We start from the raw sequence: 17,236 nt of genomic DNA on the forward strand, positions 1-17,236 counted from the left end.
TGAATTCTATAAGTGCATCTCTGCAACTTATTCACATGGACTTGTTTGGGCCAGTAAATGTCTTGTCCATTTTAAGGAACAAATATGCCCTTGCCATGGTTGATGATTTTTCAAGATACACTTGGGTTGAGTTCATGTACTCTAAAGATGAAACTCCAAACATTATAATTGAGCACATCAAGAAAATTGAGAAGCAAGCTGAAGGAAAAGTTAGAGTGAAAAGATTGAGGAGTTCTCGAATGAAACTTTGGCTTGTCGAGATCTCTCAGCGTCATGCCTTCACTTTGACTTATCGACAACTTATAGTTCTCTAGTGAATTTTGACTTATTGATATCTCTGAGTTCTCTAGTGAACTTTGACTTATCGATAACTCAGGGTTCTCTAATGAATGTAGACTTATCGATAACTCTGAGTTCTCTAGTGAAGAAATGACTTGTCAATATCTCCAACCTTCATGTCTTCTTGACTTATCGATATCTCTCTGAGTTCTCTAATAGCTTTCCTGACTCCTCGATAAGTCATTTGGAGTTCTCGAATGACTTCTCTATAACACTAAATTTGTGAGTTGTAGAGATCTTGACTTAGAGTATTTTTAACCAAACAGATTTATTCAACTCCAAGCTTTTTCAAAATTATTCTGAGGCATGATCACCTTGATCTTCTTCCAGATAGAATTCTTAGGCTTGATACTATTTCAGTAAAAAGATTCCAGTCTACTCCTTTGCATTTTTACAGACTTTAAGTGTTACAAGTACAAAATACAAATTTAAATAATAATACAACTTACTTAGGGTTGACAAATTGTCTTAGTCTTGTTAAGGTACAGGCATATTTTATACAACAATCTCCCCCAATTTGTGAGAATATTGCTTAACACAAATTCATGCATGTTAACAAGACTAACCCCAAGTTTAAAAGATTATTAAATATAATAGTTCATTATTCTCCTTAGATCAGATGTCCATTTAGCTTTGCTTCACACTTTGATCAGGAACACTAATGATGTTGTCATCTTCAGTAATCTTTGGCATCATCACTTATATATTACAGTTTGAGATTGCTATGGCACTTGTGTTGTCACAGTAGATAGGAATATTCTTCAAATCAAGTACATAGTCTAGGATTTGGTTTCTCATCCAAAGAATTTAAGAGCAACACCTTCCATCAGCAATGTATTTAGCTTCAGCAGTAGATGTAGAAACTGAATGCTGCTTCTTACTAAACCATGAAACCAATATTCTTCCAAGAAACTGACAGCTTCCTGAAGTACTCTTCCGATCAATCTTACAACCAGCGTAATCAGAATCTGTGTAGCCGATGAGATCAAATCCCGTATCTTTAGGATACCAGATACCTAGATTAGGTGTACCCTTCAGATATCTAAAAATTCTTTTGACAGCTATAAGATGAGATTCCTTTGGATCAACTTGAAACCGTGCACACAAGCATGTAGCAAACATAATATATGGATGACTTGCAATCAGGTGGAGTAATGATCCAATCATGTCTCGATAGTTAGTGATGTCCACCTTCTTACCACACTTATCTTGATCAAGTTTTGTGGCAGTTACCAACCGAGTTTTTGTAGGTGTTGAATCTTCCAACTGATATTTCTTCAGAAGATCTCTGATGTACTTCTTTTGACAAATGAAGATACCATATGGCTTCTGACTCACTTGAAGTCCAAGAAAGAAGTTCAACTCACCCATCATACTCATCTCATACCTACTCTGCATAAGCTTAGTAGACGTTGCACAAAGTGCATCATTCATAGACCCAAATATAATGTCATCAACATAGACTTGCACAAGTATGATATCATTTTTATGATTTTTATGAAACAAAGTCTTATCTATGACACCTCTTGTGAAACCATTTTCAAGTAGAAATTCTAAGAGAGTGTCATACCATGTTGTCGACGTTTGCTTTAGACCATAAAGAGCCTTGAAGAGAAAATTGAAAAAATCTTCAAACTCAGGATCTATGAAGCTAGGGGTTGCTCCATATAGACCTCTTCTTCAAGCTCACCATTCAGGAAAGCACTTTTCACATCCATCTGATATACCTTGAAGTTTGAATATATTGCAAATGCTAGAAATATCCTAATGGCTTCAAGTCTAGCAACTGGTGCAAAGGTTTCATCGTAGTCAATCCCTTCTTCTTGAGAATATCCCTTATCAACCAATCTCGCCTTGTTCCTTGTTACTACTCTATCTTCATCAAGCTTATTTCTGAAAACCCATTTTGTGCCAATCACTGATTTGTCTTTAGGTCTGGGTATAAGTTTCCACACTTTCTATCTTTCGAACTGATTGAGTTCCTCTTGCATAGCAATCACCCAATCAGGATCCCCAAGAGCTTCATCTACTTTCTTTGGCTCCATTTGAGATAAAAACCTAGAATAGAAATATTCATTTGCTATAGCTCTTCTAGTCTTGACTCCATTGTATGGATTACTAAGTATCAAGTTCGGAGGGTGGTCTTTACTCCATACTCTATGTCTTGGTAGACTAGATCCTAATGACTCAGCATTTCTAGAATTATATTGAGTCTGACTACCGGATCCTTGTTCTTCTCCTTGTTCTGCTCCCCCTGAATTATTGCCAGCTTGATCTACAGAATCTGAAGCTTGAGGACTAGTCCCTGAGATAGTGTGACTATCATTACTTGTCTCATGACCATTACTTTCAGAGTCTGCATCAAAATTATGATCATCAGGATCATTGCCATTGTCATTGTTTTCTGGAATAACTTCATGTTTCTTCTCCATCAAAAAGATATTCAACATCAAAATTATCACTATCATCTTCCTTCTGAATACTTGGGAGCTTTGCATCATCAAATGTTAAATTAATTCTTTACACAACCTTTTGATCACTAATCACATACACCCTGTAAGCTTTTGGCTCCAGAGAATATCCCCGAAAGATACCTTCTTCAGATTTAGCATCAAACTTGCCAAGATGCTCATCGTCCTTAAGCACAAAGCACTTTCCTCCAAACACGTGAAAGTATTTTACTGATGGTTTCTTGTTGGCCATTAGCTCATAAGGGGTCTTCTCGTACATCTTGTTGATCAGGATTCTGTTTGTAGTATAACATGCAGTGTTAACTACTTCAGCCTAAAAGTAGGTAAGAAGATTGGCTTCATTAATCGTAGTCCTTGAAGCTTCAACCAATGTTCAATTCTTCCTCTCAACCACTCCATTTTGTTGTGGAGTCCTTGGTGCTGAAAACTATCTTGAGATGCCCTTCTCGACACTAAAATCCTTCAGCTTTGCATTTCTGAATTCTGTTCCATTGTCTGATCTGATTGTTCACACATGCACTCCAGCTTCTAACTCAATCTTGTTGATGTGATCAATAATCATATCAGCTGCTTCATCCTTTGAATGTAAGAATAGCACCCACGTGTATCTAGAATAGTCATCAACAATCACTAAGCCATATTTCTTTCTTGACATAGACATGATATTGACAGGGCCAAACAAATCCATGTGAAGGAGTTATAGTGGTTCAGTGATTTCAGTCATTGTTTTCTTCTTGTGTGATGCCCTCTTTGACTTTCCCTTCTCACATGCTTCACAAAGTCCATCATGACTGAATTTCATATCGGGCAAACCTCTCACCAATTCCCTCTTAACCAAAGAATTCATGATCTTGAAGTTCAAGTGGAAGAGCTTCTTATGTCATAACCGACTTTCATCTGGGGAAGCTTTACTATAGAAACACATTACTTAACCATATGCAGACTTCCAGATAGCTACAAAAAAATTACCCTTTCTAACTTCATTAAGAGTCAGCTTCTGATTCTTCTGATTAGAGATAAAACACTTCTCCTTCTTGAAAAAAACTTGCATTCTTTATCACAAAATTGACTGATACTGAGGAGATTATGCATAAGACCTTCAACCAGAGAGATTTTTCAATGATGACATTGTCAATTTCTAAACAGCCATATCCCATAGTGTAAACTTTGCTGTCATCTTCAAAAGTAACTAATGGGCCAACTTTCTCAACCACCTTTGATAGTAGGGCTGTATCTCCAGTCATATGCCTTGAACATCCACTGTCCAGAATTTACATGACCTTCTTCTGCTTAATGCCCTGAAAACAAAGATGATTAAGCTTTTTTTGGTACCCAAACTAAGTTGGGTCCAGAAGACTTCGAAGCATTCGAATATATAATATTTCCCTTAACAAAATTGACAGGATTAACATTTTTTGCTTTAACATTGACTATTTCCTTATCACTATCAGAAGCACCAACATACTTGCTCTTGGGCTTGGTGACAGGTGCCACATTCCTAGCTTTAGGAGGGCTTACAGTCTTTGATCTACCAGTGTTCTTACTAGCATGCTTATCATGATTATGAGATGTGTTATGTGAGTGTGTGGAACCAAGATAAGTGTGCATCAAAGATACTACACATATTATACAAATAGATTTATCACACATAAAAACTTTAGGCATGTTAGGTATGTTATGCACATAAACATTCTTAACATTGTCTACTTTAACCTTTATACAAGTATGAGTAAGGTAACCAACAGAACCACAATTATTACATAACTTCCTAGGGCCATTAGTTCCTATCCTGCCATTTCTACTTCTATTCTTCTTAGTCTTGGAAGTAAAATTTAGTCTAGCAAAAGATAATTCAGAGTCACTAGCAATAAACATAGGTTTATTCGCCTTTTATCTCCTTGAGAGCTTGAGATTCTCAATAAGCATCTCATGATGAATATAAATAATATCTTCATCAAAGGGCTCAATAGTAACTTTCTTAAATAGAGGCTTCTTAGCTTCTTTAAGAATATGAGGTGTACTAGGGGGATTCACAAATTTCTTTCTCTACAGGCTCATTTTTAACTACTCGTTTCTTAGAAGCTCTTCTAAGTTCGTCGTAGTCTAGGCCTATCCCAACCTTTCCAGAATCAGTAAAAGCATACAATTTAGTTTCTAATTTTGCATTCTTGTTCCTTAGCTCTTCCCCTGTCTCAAGGTGCTTAGTAATGTTAAGCTCTAAATATTTATTGGTTTGCTTAAGATTCTCAACACTGACCCTATCTAGAACTAACTTATTATTTTAATCTTTAACTTTCTTAAGTCCTACTTTAAGGTCTTCGACATCAAGCAAAGTATATCTTAGTGCAGTACTAATGTTTCTATACACTTTTTTTTACGGCATCATATTGTTCAATGCATTCCTTAGTATTGCATCGTGCCTTAAGATAGTGATGAGAAAGTACATTTCCATACACTAGGACAGTCTTCCTGAAGGTGACACAATGTTCATTCTCACATAAATTATCAGAAGGTAAAGCTCGAATAGTTGGAAATTTTACCTGAGAAGAAGATTCTGCCATCAATGCTAGATTTCCATATTGCTCTTCTTCATCGTTAGTGTCATCCCAGCTCTTTCCCTCAGCTATGTAAGATTTCACTGGATACTATCTTGAGTTTCCTGAGTCCTTCTTCTGATAAGCTTTGCCTTTGCCCCTTACTTGTTAGGATTTTTGTACATTCAGTGGCAAAGTGCCCAACCTCATCACAATTATAGCATCTAAACTTGCTTCTGTCTACCATCCCTGTCTTGTAAGCCGATCCAGAAGATGAACTTGACCTCTAACCACGGTTGCTGCTATTGGGTATAATTCTAACTACACAGCAACAATGGGCAGTTATATATATAATAACAAGAACATGGCAAATAACCAACTAACGAAATAAAACACGAAGGCAATAACAAACTATAAAGACTGTAATTGACAAATAAAGTAAAGAAAACTTATCTCTTATCGCTTTCCAAATTCTGATAAGAAGAAGAACACAACAGCTGAGTCGCCAAACCCTTCAAGAGGACTTGACTGTTCTTGAAGAGATTATTGCCCCCCACTTAAGCTATGATGGAATGCAGCAATATCGCTTCCAGGATAAAACAGCAACAGATCCATCTGGCCACAGAACCAACAATGATCAACGGCGACTCGCACCTCAGTTTGCCCAAAAAACCTATGCAACTCATATATGTTTGCGAGGTAGGCACCGAGACTTGTGTCATTTTAATCTCAAGTATACCTTTCAATATATAGGCATCTCAAGTTGCTCTTCTTCTATTTTACTCAATGTGGTACACCAAGTAACAAAACAGAAAAAGTAAACAAAATGGGGTTTCCTTATAATTTATATTATATCCTGATTAATTAATATTAATATTACAAAATATATTCAGAGTATGATTAAAATAATCCTTACTCAATATATTTTATATTAATAATTAAATAATCAATATAAATAATTAAACTTGTAATAGAAAAGAAAAATATAAGAGTTCCCACTAGCACTAGGCCACACAAGCATTCCACTTATGCTAGTAGTTGTAAACAACACTAACACAAGATGCTATATAAACTCAATATCTTTCTTTTACAATACCAATGTGGGACAAAATCCCCATAACCCATTTCAAACAAGCAACTTTGTCTCAATATATTCATGGATTCCACTAAGAAAATATCTTAGATCCAAATATAAAAGTTTAAGTCCTCATGTCAAGGAACAACCTCCAAGTGTTAGCTTCCAAAAATTATATCAAGAACATATATAAAATATGCCTCAAACTTTCCATTTTCTAACAATCCCCCATAAATCCATAATTAAATTGCATACCAGATTTTATCATGACTTGCTTTTCAGAGTCGGTACCCTCCCGGGTTTGAACCCTCCTAAGTCCTCTACTTCGATGGCTACCGGATACAGATGGAATATTTCACCTTGAATCTTTATCCATTGGGTGTAACCACACTCCATAGATGACGAAAAGTCAAAGGCTATGGTTCCAATCTACGGCTTTGAGACGTTAATGGTCATGTCTCGATCCTGTTCGTCGAATATTTCGAGGAATAACCCTTTCCTCTAATTGCGACCACACAATTACATTCGCTTAGCTGGGCATCTCCAGAGATGTACTGCTATCATCTCGTCAAACGACTTGACCCCATTCAGAGTTCAAATAACTCTTGCTAACTAGCAGTTCAAGTACCTCTTAAGGTTTATAGGGAATAGACTCAGATACATAAGTATCTAAATGTATATAGTAGAGGTACTACCAATTCATCCTTACAACTTGTTATTACCACATTGAATACACTTCGAGGGATCTCCTCTCAGGTGTATTGGGTTCCCGCTATTGATGAATTATGATCGGTTACCAGTCCCATCCCCAACCTCGACTTAAGGACTATGACATGTTCAATCCCTTTAGTCAGCGGATCAGCTATATTATCCTGAGTTCCTATGAACTCTATAGCAATAATCCTATCAGACACAAGACCCCTTATAGACTTTAGTCTAAATTGGATGTGTCTCTTTGTTTTAGCATTATACTTTACACTTCTGACTTTGTCGATAGTTGTACGGCTATCACAATGAACAGAATTGGCAGGAAGCGGCTTGCTTACTACAGGTAACATACTCACGAGTCCATGTGTAACACCCCCAAATCCGGGGTCGGGGATTCGGGTTGTCACGAGTTCCATTTCCCTTAATAACACCCAATCTTATTAAACAATCAACTACTCTGTACTGTGACCCCACAATATACACACACACACCACAAGTTATAGTCTCAGGGATGAATTCCCAAAAATAATCACAAGTCACTTTATTCCACAATTATCTGTCAATACACCTTAAAAGGTTTTCTCAATAAATTTATATTTTCTTTGCCATTATTACAATTGATAAAGATACATAAGTCTGGTACATCAAAAGTTGAAAGCCTAGCCTATTGGTAGTTCCTACCTCAGCTACATCGACATCAACGCCTATAGGAAACTGCGGAACGTTTCCTAATCGCTTGCGAATTGGAAGCTTTGTCATGTTCATCTTGTCTATCTGATGTTGTGTGATGAAAGAAGAAAGCAAGGGTGAGCAGCAAGCCCACCAAAATAATATGTATAATGATTAACAATATATGAGCCTTCTCATAGTACTCATGAAAGTCTTGGTCAAAAGAAATGAACCAAGTTTGATATCTTAATGCGATGAAGTCGCAAAATATTCAGTATATATACATATATACTTTTCAAAATCTTGGAAGTCCTCTTCCATGCATAATATAAACAAAGTTCCAGTTTATAACTGTATAAAAAAATATCGTTGCAAGGTGATCTCATATATCTAACCTTGTCTCAACGTTTTTCGGAAAGTCTTTATCATTCATAATACAACCATTAACTAGATATAAGTTTACAAGGTGAAGTTACAAGATACTCCAATATACTTATATCTTTTCCAAATGCTACTTGAACTACCACCGTTCAAGTTATAATTAGTTTCAAAAGTTCATCACATAGATGAGACTACAAGACCAGATTTGAATAGATTAAATCTTTAAAATATCATCAAAATAAAATGAAGTTACGAGATACTTCATTTGATGCAAACATCATTTTTGAAAACTTGACCCTGCCAACACTCAACAATCGCCCAACCGTAGCCTTTCTATCGAAGTGCTCTGGGTAGTGTTGCAGAAATATCCAATTGGATGATGAACTCATTACGAGAGTTTGCCGTGCCAGGAAGACCACTTACGATGATCAGTCGTAGTAGTACAACCCCACCATTTTCTACATGTAGAGGAGAACCTGTCGGATTTACTTGTCAACCGAACACTGAACTCCTAAGGAATGGACCGCCTTAGCGGAACTTCCAGGCCATTTGGGCCAATATAATAAGGCTGGGCCGGCGCTACTCGACCACTTACGCCACTCCTAGTTCAGATGAAATCCATGACTCTGAAACGTAAAGCTCGTCCCCACTTTCCCCAAGTAGAAACTTGTTGATACGGCTCCACCAAGAAGTCGTATCTATTTGGAAAGGAAAACTCACCGATATTTCCCAGGCGATGCCTGTTAATGGATTAACTTGTTCCAAGAATTTTACTTCCCGAGTGTTGGGTAAGTACTCAAAAACTCTTTTATCAAGACAACAACCTTGTTGCAAATATAAAATACACCATAGAGCCGGATCCCTCCGGTTTTGAGCGAGTATTTAAATCCCCTTTTTAAAAGGAAGATCTTAAATATAAAAATAAGTTTTGGGATCCGCTCTAACTTTTGAAAATTATTTTAAAGACTTGAAAACACTTTAAAGAGTGTTTGGAATAATGCTGATTTAATAAGGTAAATCAGTCTCAATATAAAGAAATATCTGAATATTATTATTTAAATAATATTCCCATAAAGAATAATTTAGGTATAAGTTGGAAAACTTACTTGAAATGAATAGTAAATAATCAAAGATATACTTATACAAAAGTAATATCTTTATTTGAAATATCAAAAGTAAGTTTGATTATCGAACATTATTCTTTAATAAAGTAAAGAATATTAATAAATAATAAGCGGAGTCATAATACCTCGAATGAATATTATAAACAATATTCATTAAATAAAATAACGGAGTCATACATCCTCAAATGAATATTCAAGTAATATTCAATAAATAATATAAAGGAGTCATAAGTCCTCAAATGAATATTCAAGATAATATTTATTAATAAAATAAAGTTATCGAATAACCTTATTCGATTAATAGTTTTGAAAACTATAACCATATATATATATAAATATATACATATATATATATAAAATCTACTCGGGATCCTCGACTCCCGGTTTTAGAAAATGTTTTCACCTTTGGGTCCCTATACTAAGGGTATATGCAAATTACCGCTATTCTCTAGCATAGGTATTATCAACTGAATCAACAGATATATATGGAAAGGATACGAAACAAGCATGCATATATACCATATTACATGCTACAATATATCGCAAGAATTTGCTAATAATAAATATGCATTTATCACAAGATCATGCATATACATATGTATACATCACAACAACAGTATAACGGGTAGAAAACTTGCCTGAGTGCTCCCGGATAGACTTAAGCTTAGAGTGGGTCCGATAACCTATGAACAACAACATAAGTCGAAATTAAACCCCGGTCGCTTAAGAAACTAGACTTTAACCATTTAGAGTCCTAACGTTCGCTTTCGTGCTTAACGATTTACTTAAGTCGCTCGAGTACCCTCGACTCCACCATTTTTAATAAATTACCCATTACGAGTTTAAAGCGATTCTTTCGCGAGTGCCTTACCAACTGCCTAATCCACTTAAAATAATTGTTTCATACTCCAATTAGTCCTTTAAGGTATTTAACCAAGGTTTCAAAGTAAGGCGAGGGGTAATGGTTCGGTCGCGAAACGCCGTTACTTAAAACGGTCGTTTCTCCTAAACCGTACATCGGAATCAAACGAACTACATATCAAAACGAAGCTCGTAACATGAACTTTCTAAACATGGCAATGGTCAAAATATAGCAGTGAGTTCAAGGGTTCTGATCTTAAGAACAAAAACAGTCTACGGTAAATCGGGCATTACGACGGCTATGTTTACGCGATTACCCAATTTTAAACCACTCCAAATCATCTCACAATCAACCCACAATCACAACCCAATCAAAACTCCATCCATACTTTATCATAACAGCCCCAACAACTCAACATTAACAATTTATACTATTCTTTATCATGAATTTAAACTACACTTAAGTTCATTAATCAACAACCAAGATTTACAACTCCAAAAACATCCCAAAACCAACTAATCTCTACATACACAACCATCAAGCCTCTCATGAACTAGAATACTCATATTATGCTCTTAACATTCAATAACAAAGCTTGGTTAAGAGATTATACCTTCCTTGAAGCTTCTTAACACAACACAAGAGCTTTGAATGCCTAAAGAACCTTGATCCTTGCTTGTATAACCTTAAACTTTCATAAAAATTCAAGAAAACTAAAGTTATTTCTTGAAGGTTACTATTCACCATCTTCTTCCTTGATTTATTGGAAGAGATTGTGAAGGAATTAGGAGCTTAAACTTATAGGATATCCATATCTATGTACAAGGAACCTTAGATAATTACCTTGTGATTTAACAATGCTTGGAACTTGATTTTTGGAAATTTCTTCTTTGAAAAAGAAGAAAAGCCGAGAGCAAACTTGGAAGAAAGAGAGATTTTTGTGTTTTTGATTTGATTTGATTCTTTGGTTGGTTGTTTTTGATTTGTTTTTGGGTAATTACCTTTCTAACCTTGACTTTGTGTGGTTATAAACCAACCACATCTCCTTCCTCCCTATGTCATGCTTATGTCATCATGTGATGTCATCCTCCCCTCTTTGTCCTCTTCTCATTGGTTGGATGACATCATCCCCTCTAATCTCTTTGATTAACTTCCTAATTGTTTGCCTAATGACCGCTGATCTGTTATACGGTTCGCTTAACTTTCGTTTTCATTTATCGTTTGAGGGATCATACCCGGGATCTTATTACTTGGGTTTCCTTAACCTTTCTCAATACATTATAATCCTTTTATGATCCTCTCTTATAATCCTTTAATTTAAATCCTTTTTATCCTGTTACCTTATACTTAATTCTTTCTGTATCTAGTGGATTTCCGGGAAAAATCAAAGTGTTCGGAATTGGATTCTGACGATCTTTACATACACTTATATACCACATAGAGTACTAATAATATCCCAGAAGATCAATAACAGAACCCCTACATAGTGTGGCATGAAAAGTTTTCTCATTCATCAAAAACACTATTCATAAGGGTTTCAAAAATTTTCCAAATATTGGGGTTATTACACCATGTAACCATTCAGCCTCCGTCCCCGTGGCATCAAGTGCACACAACTCAACCTAAAAAGTAGACCGAGTAATCAAAGTCTGTCTAGAAGACTTTCAAGACACTGCTCCACCCGCAAGGGTAAACACATATCCAGTCACTCCATTGGAACCATATTTCTTAACTTTCCAACTTGCATCACTGTATCCCTCGAGTACCCCCGGAAATCTCCGGTAATGCAAGCCAAGGGAAATAGTTCCGTTCAGATATCTAAGAACTCTATCCAGTGCCTCCCAATGAGTCTTGTTTGGACAACTTGTATATCTAGCCAACTTAAACACTGAATAAGAAATATATGGCCTAGTCACATTAGCAAGATATTGCAAACTCCCAATAATCTAAGAATACCTTAACTGAGACACAGGAACTCCTGAACTATTCTTGACTAAGGCAACTTTTGAATCATATGGTGTACTAGCGATTGTACAATTTGAATAACCATACTTCTCAAGTATAGATTTCTCTATATAATGAGACTGTGACAAAGTTATTCCATCAGTTGTCTGAGTCAACTTGATCCCAAGAATCACACTAGCTTCACCCATATCCTTCATCTCAAAGTGCATCTTCAAGAAACTCTTTGTCTCGTTAATAATCTCAATATTGGTTCCAAACAACAAGATATCATCTACATACAAGCACACGATCACACAATCATTACCTCTAACCTTATAGTAGACACACTTGTCACTTTCATTAACTAAAAAATTCGAAGTCTAAAACAGTTTCATCAAACTTTTTATGCCAGTCTATAGGTGCTTGTTTAAGGCCAGAAATGGACTTGACTAGTCTACATACTTTCCTCTCATTACCAGAAGCAACAAATCCCTCAGGCTGATCCATATAAATCTCTTCTTCAAGGTCACCATGAAGAAAAGCTGTCTTTACATCCATTTGATGGATGATAAGACCATGTACAGAAGCCAATGTAATAAGCATTCTGATTGTTGTCATTCGGGAAACTGGAGAATATGTATCAAAATAATCAATGCCTTCCCTTTGCCTAAAGCCCTTAGCAACTAGCCTAGCCTTGTACTTATTTATTGAGCCATCAGGGTTTAGCTTCCTCTTGAAGATCCATTTACATCCAATAGTAGAACACCCTGGAGGGAGATCAACTAACTCCCATGTTCCGTTTGAAATAATTGAGTCAATTTCACTCTTTACAGCGCCTTTCCAATGCTTTGACTCCGAAGAATCCTTGGCTTGACGGAAAGTTAAAGGCTCATCCTCGATATTGTAAGTGATAAAGTCACTTCCAAAGTCCTTAACTACCTTTGCATGCTTACTCGTTCTAGGTTCCTCTACTTTGTTAGGAGTAGAGCTACTACCAGGATCCACCCCCGCATTTGTCATCTTTTCCACATGATCAGGAATAGAACTTGATGTGTGAGTGGGATCATCCTCAGAACTACCCAAAGATATACCAGTCTTCATTGGGAATACTTCCTCAAAGAAAGTTGCATCACGAAACTCAACTATCGTATTCGCCACAATACCATCTATGTCAGATTTTAATACTAAAAATCTCATAGCAGTTGTGGTTTCAAGATAGCCCAGAAAGATACAATCAACAGTTTTCGGACCCAGTTTTTTTCTCTTATGTTCAGGGAAAAGCACCTTAGCAAGGCACCCCCACACACGAAGATAACTCAAACTTGTCCTACGCTTTCTCCATAATTCATATGGTGTCTTGTCCATATGTTTCGGAGGGACTCTATTCAGAATATGGCAAGCCGTATCATAGCCTCTCCCCACATGTACTTAGGCAACCCATAATTAATTAACATACTGTTAATCATGTCTTTAAAAGTTCTGTTCTTTCGTTCTGCCACCCATTAGACTCAGGTGTGTATGGTGGAGTAACCTCATGAACTATACCATTGTTTTCGCAAAATTCATTAAACAAGGTACTCGTATACTCACCACCTCTATCAGACCTCAAACGTTTAAGTACTTTGCCAATTTGTGTTTCACCTTCATTTTTATACATAATGAATTTATCTAGTGCTTCATTCTTATGTTTAAGCAAATAAACATAACAATATCTACTACAATCATCTATAAAGGTAATGAAATATCTATAGTGATCGTTGGTCAACACACCACCAAATTTATATATGTCTGAGTGCACTAAATCTAACAAGTATGAATCATTAACAACATTATGAAAAGGTTTCCTTGTTTGTTTAGCAGTTACACACACTTGACACTTAGATTTCTTATCAATGGCGTACTTTGGAATCAACTCTAAATTCAACATATTCTTTAGAGCACCAAGATTTAAATGACCAAGTCGTAAGTGCCACAAATCAGATGATTCTACACAAATAACAGAAGGTGCAACACTATCATTAATAAAACCACCCAAAACGGGTTCAACATTTATTAAAAATAAACCATCAGACAAGTAACCCTTGCCAAATAATGTACCAGTATGAGTAATAACTACTTTATTACACTTCAAAGAAAGTTCAAAGCCGTTTTTAACTAAACAACTTCCACTTATAATATTCCTACGAATAGAGGGAACATGATACACTCTAGTGAGAGATAGAATCCGCCCAGAAGCAAACTTCAGGTCCACGTTTCCTATTCCAAGCACTTGTGCAGCACTAGCATTCCCCATCGTCACTGTCACTCCATGACTGTTGATAAGATACAAACAAGCTAATATCAGCACAAATATGTACATTAGCTCCAGTATGAATCGGTGGTAAGTAACATACCCGTCATCGGTTCCAGAGGCAACAACCTCACCAATGACCATGTTAGCTACTGGCCCACTCGTGGTTCCAAGTCCAAGCACAGTATTTGCTTGAGCTACCACTCCAGCTTTCTTAGCTTTCTTACTTGGACAGTCCTTGCTCCAATGACCAACCCGTCCACAAGACCAACATGGTTTGTTCGCCTTTGGTTTCTTAACCTTGTTCTTGTCAGGTTTAGTGTTAGCCTTCTTAGTGACTACCTTTCTTTTCTGTCCTACAGTCACTACATTTACCTTCGAGCTCCCATGTTCCACAGGTAACACATGTCCCTATTTGGACTTGTGCTGCTCCCGTACTGAGATGTCCAACATCAAGTTAGTCCATGTGATCTCTCCTTTCTGTCTTTTCAGGGAGAGAGCAAACTCTTCCCAAGACTTAGGGAGCTTTTCAATCACAGACATCACTCGAAACTTCTCAAGCAAGACCAAACCGGACTCACCCAAATCATGAACTAACATCTCAAACTCATGAACCTGTTCAGTCATGGATTTTCCATCCACCAGCTTAAAATCAAGAAACCTAGCCACATAATACTTCTCAAATCCTTGAGAATCAGTATTATGGGTTTGGTCCAGCTTATCCCATAAGACTTTAGCAGTATAGGCATCTGATGAATAAACATCGAACAAGGTGTTCTCCAAGGATGCCAAAATGGCTGCCCTAGCCACCCCATCCTTCTCAGCCCATAAAGCATAAACCTTAACAGATTCAGCTTTCTCTTGATCCAACCCAGGAGGATCATACTGTACCACTAACAATTGACCCTTAACCGTTAACTAGAGCTTCGTCTTTTTCTGCCAACGAGAAAAAGAAGCTCCACCATTAAATTTATTAGGCATACCCGATAAATCAATTGGATGGGGAAAACGATACGTGGTTCAGTCAATGGTAGTAGTACCACCAAAACCAAAACCAGTCTCAACAATTTTAGGAACATCAGCAGTTTCGTTAACCATCTTGCTAATTGACTATATATAATTATAATCTCTTCAAGATTGTTGGGTATAATTCTAATTACACAGCAACAATGGGCAGTTATATATATAATAACAAGAACATGGCAAATAACCAACTAACGAAATAAAACACGAAGGCAATAACAAACTATAAAGACTGTAATTGACAAAGAAAGTAAAGAAAACTTATCTCTTATCGCTTTCCAAATTCTGATAAGAAGAAGAACACAACAGCTGAGTCACCAAACCCTTCAAGAGGACTTGACTGTTCTTGAAGAGATTATTGCCCCCCACTTAAGATGTGATGGAATGCAGCAATATCGCTTCCAGGATAAAACAATAACATATCAATCTGGCCACAGAACCAACAATGATCAACGGCGACTCGCACAGTTTGCCCAAAAAACCTATGCAACTCATATATATTTGCGAGGTAGGCACCGAGACTTGTGTCATTTTAATCTCAAGTATACCTCTCAATATATAGGCATCTCAAGTTGCTCTTCTTCTATTTTACACGATGTGGTACACCAAGTAACAAAATAGAAAAAGTAAACAAAATGGGTTTCCTTATAATTTATATTATATCCTGATTAATTAATATTATTATTACAGAATGTATTCAGTGTATGATTAAAATAATCCTTACTCAATATATTTTATATTAATAATTAAATAATCAATATAAATAATTAAACTTGTAATAGATTAGAAAAATATAAGAGTTCCCACTAGCACTAGGCCACACAAGCATTCCACTTATGCTAGTAGTTGTAAACAACACTAACACAAGATGCTATATAAACTCAATATCTTTCTTTTACAATACCAATGTGGGACAAAATCCCCATAACCCATTTCAAACAAGCAACTCTGTCTCAATATATTCATGGATTCCACTAAGAAAATATCTTAGATCCAAATATGAAAGTTTAAGTCCTCATGTCAAGGAACAACCTCCAAGTGTTAGCTTCCGGAAATCATATCAAGAAAATATATAAAATATGCCTCAAACTTTCCATTTTCTAACAGCTGCTTCCAGAATCCCTAAAGCCTTGCTTCCTTCTAAATGTTACTGAACATCCCAGCTAAGTTGGTCATAGTAGGGTCTTCCATATTTTACAGATGCTTAATGATATAGTAGTCACTAGGATTACCAGAGAGGCTTCCATCGTCCGTCTCAGCTTCAAAGACCGCTTTGACTTTGAACTTAGGCTTTTTAGCAGTAATGTAAAGCTCTTTGATTCCACTAGCTACAAGAGCAATTGTCTTGAGTAGTTCAACATTCTTACTATCAACTATACCACCATCATAGATGATCTTCCTTTGTTCCTTCTCCATCTCATGTGTCTTCAATTTACCATACAACTTCTCAAGTGTCATGGTCTCAAAATCAACTCATTCATGAACAAATGAAGCCTTATTCTCCAAGTGGTGAGGTAGGACTAGCATAAAATTCCTGTTGACTTCTCTCTGAGGATAAGTCTTGACATGAATACTTAATTCATTTAACAGCTTGTTCAGTCTTTCAAAGACCTGAGTGATACTTTCTCCAGACAAGGATTTAAAAGCCTCATAATGTGAAGTCAAGATATCTAGTCGATTCTGCCTGACACCTTCAGTTCCTTCCATAAACAGTTCTATGATCTCTCACATGTGCTTGGCACTTTCACAGACCATAATTTGGTGACTCATATCACCATCCATCGAATCTACCAAAATAAGTTGCAGGCCTTCATCC

The sequence above is a fragment of the Apium graveolens genome, chromosome 8 (assembly GCF_009905375.1).
Source record: "Apium graveolens cultivar Ventura chromosome 8, ASM990537v1, whole genome shotgun sequence".
NCBI classification, from domain to species: Eukaryota; Viridiplantae; Streptophyta; class Magnoliopsida; order Apiales; family Apiaceae; genus Apium; species Apium graveolens.